This window comes from Olea europaea, chromosome 9 (assembly GCF_002742605.1).
Source record: "Olea europaea var. sylvestris chromosome 9, O_europaea_v1, whole genome shotgun sequence".
NCBI lineage: Eukaryota > Viridiplantae > Streptophyta > Magnoliopsida > Lamiales > Oleaceae > Olea > Olea europaea.
This window is the reverse complement of record NC_036245.1, coordinates 6,217,520-6,225,775: the sequence shown is the minus strand read 5'-3', so window position 1 is coordinate 6,225,775 and position 8,256 is coordinate 6,217,520.

Sequence of the window (8,256 nt, the reverse complement as noted above, 5' to 3'; positions counted from 1 at the left end):
TACACATGCTCGACGACGATATTTACATGTAGAATTAGTTCAACATATTAGTCAATTAAAGTAAATTTAATATAACTAGAAAAAGAGAGAAAAGAAAGGGACAAGTGCAACAAACGTTGAGGGCGTGATTCCAGGCCGCGCCTGTCACGTCTGTCTTTCTTTGATTTTTTCCCCCCTTTTTTTATTTTTATTTAATTTTTTCCGTAATCTATTTTCGTACACCATCCGTGATCCGTAATGGATGTTACTTTAACGTCTTTATTTACCGTTCACTTTCCCCCTATCATCCAGCCCTTATTTTGACTCCATTTTTATTCCTGAATCGTTATTTATATTCACGATTGTCATATGTTCATTTCACTCTATAATTATTTTTTATTAAAATTTAAAAAATATATTATTTTCATCCATATCACATTCCAATTTTATCCTTATTAAATTCATTCATTTAAATATTATAAATCCACACGAATGTAACGCATTCATTCCAATTTTAATACAATTTCAAATCTTTGTTTGATGACCATTATTTCATAAAAATGAATTTTGTAATAGTAAAAGTTTGAAACATGTGTGTTTAAATTTTTTTTTTTTTAAAAAAACGTTTAAATGCAAATTATTATATTGTAAGAATATATGGTTAAAAATGAATTTTAAAATAATGAAAATCAAATAGAGGCTATATAGAATGACTTTAAATTTACTCGATATATTTAGTCTATGTTTGATTTAGCTAATTAAATGTTTTTATAAATTTTGATAATAATAATAAAATGAATGTTGAAAAATTAATAAAAATTACGGATTTTATGAAATGTGATTACAAATGATTTTGAGAAAAAAAGAGTTTTAGAAAATGGAGGTCAAACGAGAACTTGTATTTGACAAAATAATATCGAATACGATAGTTTAATTATTTGGTATTGCTTTTTTTCCATTAATCTCGTCTAATCTTATCTAATGTTATAGTTCAAATGTTTCAAATACCTAAAAAAAAATTAGTCTCTTTAAAATTTGAAGGTCAAAATAAATTTAATTCATACATTTTACAATATGTAACTATTACTCATTTATTTATCATAATTTCTGTCACAATATAATTTTATCAACTTATAATTTTATCCAAACAAGTACTTATCCACCTTTGGGGCCCCTAGTAGTTGAATTGCTTTCACCTTTTTTAGCGAAAGTTGAAAATCATTGATACGGTTGTTCCTCCTTTTATGTACTTAGGATTCTTGATATGATATGTGCCCCCAAGGCACATCTTCAATTGATAAAAGGGGAGGGTGGAGAAATTCAGCTTTACTTGAGACTGCTGCGTCAACGGTTCGAATCCTGAAATATGAATTTGGCTCTTGAGTAAGTGCAAGTGTACAAGCAGCCTTCCACCCTGTACCCTTGGAGGCATAACCTGCGATTTACCTCCTTCATGATGCTTCAGGGCAGGGGCGGTGGGGGACCCTTAAGGTTGGGGTTCAACCTTTTTTTAGGATTCTTGATATGCCTCAAATCCAATAAATTTGCCACCCACTCCCAACAATTTTTGACACTTCATAATTCTTTTGCACCAAATCTATTCAATTTTTTCGAAAAATTGATACTTGTCTATTTGCCAATTTTGCATAAAACACAAGAAAAATTCGTACTCTTTTTATTTGAAAATCGGCTTAGCATTTCGAGTAGAGAGAGAAGAAGAAGAAGAAGCAAAGCTATATTATGTTATTCATTAAAACAAAATTTTTTCTAAAAATTACGCCTCTTTTTGGTGAGGATTAAAATCGGGGTTTTAAATAGATTTTAGTAGAAATTGATGGAATGTATGGTTGAAAAGTTATGAAACCCATAAAATATATAATTGAAATGAATTGTTGACTTTGACCAAAATCAAAATAAGTGTATTGTCTGAACATCGAAAATTTATGTCAATTAATGACTTTTAGAAGGGCATTAACATGACCGCTCTCTAGTACAAGACCATCAATTACATTCGTTTGTTTTGTTATACTCCAATAATCTAATTTTTCGATAGTAGAACACATTTCCTTTAATAGGAAATGCCTTGACATGTTAGTGTTGTTGGATCAAGTTTTGTTATGGATGTATTGTTCTTCTATATATTGAAATGTCGAATTTATTCAAGGTATCTTCATCATGAATGTGAAACCGACAATTTATTTAAGGTATCTTTATCATGTTAGGATTATATTAGAGTTTTTGAAGAATGTGGACAACAAGTAAAAGCCACTATTTAGAGGGATTCAATTATTTTATTTGGTGGAATTCAGTTTTCTACAATTTAATTGGTGGAATTCCATTTAGGATTGTCCCAAATTCAGCCTTCTAGCTCACGGCTTTTTTGACTTGTACACCAATTAGGGTTATATTAATTAATAATTAACCAATTAAATCATTTAATGTAAATCTTGCATGATTTGTTACGATATTTAATGTTCTTTGTTTAAGATTTAGTCCTTGTTCTGTCCTTTAAAAATTTAAAAAAAAATCATTTTTTAATTACAAATTTTACGAGGTTCCCAATTTTTCAAACACACAATCTTGCATGATTTGTTACGATATTTAATGTTCTTTGTTTAAGATTTAGTCCTTGTTCTGTCCTTTAAAAATTTAAAAAAAAAAAATCATTTTTTAATTACAAATTTTACGAGGTTCACAATTTTTCAAACACACATTTTATATTTTTTTGTCATATCTGATAAAAATCTAATTTTTAACTAAATCAAAGGCCGATTTAATCATTTAATAATTCATTTATTTGTTAAATTTGTTTAACAACACAAAATTCGATGGGTTATTGTAGACCAAAGACATTATCAATCACCGAACTTTCATTACTGAATTTGATTTTGTTCAACGTTACACATCAAACTTTTATATTGTTTCAATTTAGACAATCAGTCTAACTCTATCTTTTAAAAGCAACAAAATTTCTCAATTATGCTATAAACTAGTGTTACTAATTAAAAAGTCTGTTAATGCATTGATTTTGTCTTTAAATTGACAAAAAGGTAGGTTTATCTAGAAACTTCGTGCTTTATAAAGTACTAATTTTCCCGAAGAGCAAGTATTTTTGTCGATTTAAATGATTGAATTAATTATTAACTAAATTTATAAATCGCACTACGATTTGAAAACGTAAATCCATCTTAGATTACTAAATTAATTCCCACAAATAGAGAAATACCTCATGTTATGTTCTTTCTTTCGGAATAAGTTTGAATTTAATCCTTTGATTGCAAGAAAAATCTAACTGCCCAACAAATAAGATAGGTAGATGAGAGAAATTAGTTACATGTTATTTAGTTGTTTGTGTGTTAACAAAATTTGTAAAAAGCGTACACACAAGCTTGCCATGGAGGGAAAGGTAGTCCGGTTCCACACTTTTTAATTGAAAATGACTTAAAAATAAGTCTTATTTGATTCGATTTTGTTGATGATGAAATTTGGTTGTCGGTTTTCTAATAGTTTATGAATACAAAAGCGAAAAATGTTTGTAAGATAAATAATGTTCATCTGTCTAGCTCGAGGCACGTTATAGGAAACTTGGTCTCAATAAATTTCACAGCTAAGTGAATATGAACATTTTAGGGTTTTGCTATCTGTATACCGAGGGTGTACAATCCCCTCGCAATGGAGGGCCTGAGCCGAATAGAAAAATCACAAATCACCGACATACACATGATAAAAGCCCAACATTTTAACACATATGCTAAGTGTGATTTCTATACATATTTAGACATAAAAAATGAGTGTTTGGGAGTCAAATTGATGGAATTGTTTTTTAGTTTGACTAAATATCAATTGTTATAGGATAAACACCTGCTTATATGGTTTATGAAGAAGTGCAAAACAAGGAAGAGAAGTTTAAAGTTGGGGATTAAATTGTAAATGTCCAAAAGTCATTCGGATCAAGAATAAATGAGGGAAGATTAAATGGGCTTAATTGCGAAGATTAGAATATGAATAACATATATGACCAAAGCCGAACCAAATGAGGAAAAGGGGGACCAAAATGGGAACATGGCAAAGTTTTGCCGTTGCGACCGCACAATCTATTTTGAGGCAATACTAGGACTGGACAAATCTCCCGAACCGAACCGAACTCGAACTGAACCGAACCGAACCGAATCCGATGGTTCTTGTCAAATTAAATACCCGGACGGGTATCTAAATTGAGAACCGACGGATACGGTTCGGTTCCCAGTTCTAGACCAAGAACCGAAAAATTGAATAAGAACTGAATCTTTCTATTTTTTTAATATTGAATAAATCAAATTATTATAATTTAAATTTTTTCTAAACAAATTAACAATTTTTAAATCTAAATTTTTGGCTCAATAATTTGTTTCATTTCTAATTTTTTTAATTTTGGCTCAATTACCATTTTATTGTTTCATTTCTTAGTTTAACAAGATCCAACCCACTACATAACCCTAAACACCTACACTGAAGTACATAACGCTGTCTCGACTCTCGCAACCTCGCAGACATTCCAAAATCTATACAATCGTTGACTGACGCTGTGACTTCCGATCGAAGCTGTGACCTCCACCGACCGAAGCATTGACTATAGCGATCATTTGAACAATGTAATCTACTAGTCTCTTATATTCTAAAACCCTTGAATATATCATTAGTTGTATTTATATAATTTTGTTATAAATGTTAAAAAAATTAATTATAGGACGAAACCAAACGGAACCGAATCCGAACGGTTCCATTTACTAGATACCCGAAAATTTTGGTTCGGTTTGATTCTCTTTAGAACCGAACTGAACCGACCCGCGCCCACCTCTAGGCAATATAAGCAGTTTTGATTCTTGTTTCCTTCATTCATTATGCACGGTGCAACAACGACAACCAAACAATTTATCGTAAAATATCAAATTTATTATCCAAAATAGACTCCAAAACACAACTTTTAATTTTAGAAAAATGAAACATAATGTGCTTAATTATCCTAATTCAAGCCTACCGTCAATAAGCGTCCGTTTGATTGCGAAAATAGAATTTGGGTGGAATAAAAAGAATTTCGGGAAAATTAATTGTCTAGAAATTATTTTTCTGGAAATTGTAAATTATTGTATTTGATTGGTATAATTTTTCACATGAAAAATATTGAAATAAAAATGTTTTTAGTGTTCGTTTGACTTTATTTTACATGAAAATTGTCAATTAAAAGGATAAAGTTTATTGGTATTGGGAATAAAATTTGTTTCGATTGCCAAAAAAAATTAAGAAAATCATCTATTTTTTAGTGTTCGTTTGACTTTGTTTTACACAAAAATTGTCAATTAAAGGGATGCAATTTCTTACAATAATTTTTAAAATTTGTTTCAATTGTAAAATAAAATAATAATAAAAAAAGACGTCTAAAGGTAGAATTTGCTTATGTGACAACAAAAGATGGAAAAAAAATTCCATGTCAAATTTGTGTCATCAAACACGTAAAAGATGAAAATGGAAAATATAACACAATCAAACATGGCCTAAATGAAATCTTGTTGAAAATATTTGCCCGACTCAGCAATTATGGAAAACTTATTTTTTAAAAAAAATACTCAATCATGTTTTCTCTTTTCTTTTGACAATTTAAAATTTTTTTCGAATTGGAAAAAATATTACAGGAAATGCTTTCAGAATATCCGGCTCCATGTTTGACACGTAACTCTGTAGTCTGTACGGATTAAGGGACAGGATTTTGGAAAATGGGTCCCACATAAATTTAATGAATTAACTGGGGGTGCTTAAATCAGTAACAGTTATCATGCGATGTGTGCTGTACGGTCTAGCCGTACACGCAAAGCACCACACCCCGCATTTTCCGTAGTTTATTATTTATAAAATAAATTTAAAAGAAAAAGAAAAAAAAGAAGAAAAGGAACGGTGATAATAAACGTGACATGGATCTGTTAGTTTTCAACGAATAACATGCTAAGAACAAGAATCACAATCTAATAAATTAGTAGTTCGAATTTATGTCTACGGAAGTCATCGTTAATATGAATAATAGTAGTCAGATCTTCTCCTCTTTACTCCTCACAAAAATATTGACCATAAATGGAGCAAGTCAATAAAACAATATGGAAAGAAAATGGGACCTAGCGTTTATATAGAAATTTATTTAATCGTCTCATTATCGACTTAAACCCTAATTATGGTTTACACATAATTCTGGCCCACACTCAAAAATACCACATTATATCAAATAAAGTCCGTAATGTGTAAAACGATCCAAATTGATCACTTAACATAATTGGCTTAATCATAAATATCATTATGAGTCATATATCTAATCCGTAAAATTTACAATCGAATGTAAAGCCCATATTTGAAATTATTCCAACAGTATCCCCACAGACTGGTGGGACTAAGATGGCCCCTATTCTAAAGCTCCAAATTGAGGGTCGTTGTCATGCCTAATCAGCTAATCTTTATTGACATTTTTATATTTGTACGTAAATTAATCAGTAGGTGGCTTTTTAAATTTGCCCGTCGACAAGCACTAAGAGTCCATTTTCTAGAGTTTTTGAAAAATAAAAAGTTGTTTTCAAATATTCTGAATAGTTTTTTTTAAAGTACTTTATCTAGATGGAACTTTTTTTGAGAGAAAATTGATCTAACATAACTTCCTACGTGAAGTAGAAGTAAGAGAAAAATCATATGAAACGATCCCTAAAAGTATTTTTTAAATGTGGCTTTGGTGACATTTAAAAGCATATAAGGTTACATTATCATCAAAGGGAAGCTTCTATATATCGAGTACTTTTGAAGTTTTATCTTTATAGATTAATCTTGTTAAAAAGCGAGTCTAAACTTATATGTCGTTTAGTATTTGTATTCTTAATTGGTGTAGGATTTATTAATGTGTATTTGTAAGATGTTGGCTTTTTTGAGAAAATTAATTTTGGAATCTGATTGCTTGTTTGAATTTATTGGGACTTGATATCATGTTGACCTATCTGATTTGATGGTTTGAGATGTTAGATAGTGCAACATTTTTATATTTTAAATATTATTTTTGACCACTGTTCACGTGTAGTTGAAATTCAATTTTTCTCATTGAAGCTTAATACGTAAACAATTAATTTAAATGGAGGACAACAATGAGATTTGAATCCTAAACCATCGTGCTCAAATTGGTATCGGGCCTATAACCTACAATATATTAAAAGTGTGGATTAAGAAGAAACTTTTGAATACTAATTTTAACTTTATATATTTTGATGTATGTCAATTCCACCATTACATATTTAATATAGTTCCATTTAATATAGTATATTCAATATAGTACAATTTAATATAATTTAATTTTATTTAATATCCATTTAAATGTAATGCTTATTATTTTATATTGAAGTACTTAGAATTTTCATTAATCAAATTAAGTTTAATTACTTATATTACATTATTTAAATTAAGTTTCCTACTTAAAATTGAAGCTCACCTATATAGATGTAATTTTATTAAAATTATATAATATAATATATTAAATGTTGTATTAATTACAATATAAATTATACTTAAAAGAGACTACATAAAGTTAAATTGTAATTAATCTATCATCAATGATATATATATATATATATATATATATATATATATATCAACGTTCATATACTTATATAATTATATTATAATTACAATATATAAAAATAAAATGTGGAAATACATGAGAAACTTCGATTTATCATTTTGTCCTTATATAACATTGTCAACATTTTCATTTAAAGATTATAAATAGTATGTTTAATTAACATAATAAATAATATAACTATTTAAATATAAAGGACAATAAATTAAAAAGAAAAAATTGCTTAAATGTGATCAACAATTAGTGAAAGAGTCAAGATGGGAGAAATTATCCATCAATCTTAAATTTTTTTACTAATTATTCCTTATAATTAGGAGTTACTAATCCTTCCCATATTTGCATTAACCCCACTACATACAAGTTTCACATGTCAATCACTCATTTGTCACTAAAACCAAATTTTTAAGTATTAATAAAAAATATTGACGGTAATCCAGTTACTTATTAGATATAAATATATAAATAAAAGAAAAAGATTTTTATCTTGATACATTTAAAGGGAGAATTTTTATTCCTCAATTTGTGTTAATCCAATTCAAGATAAAAAGAAAATTTTTGTTCTAAGATTTTTCACTTCTATATCTATTTTGAATGTAACTTCGGTTTTTAATTTAAAACAAATGATATGGATTAATATGACG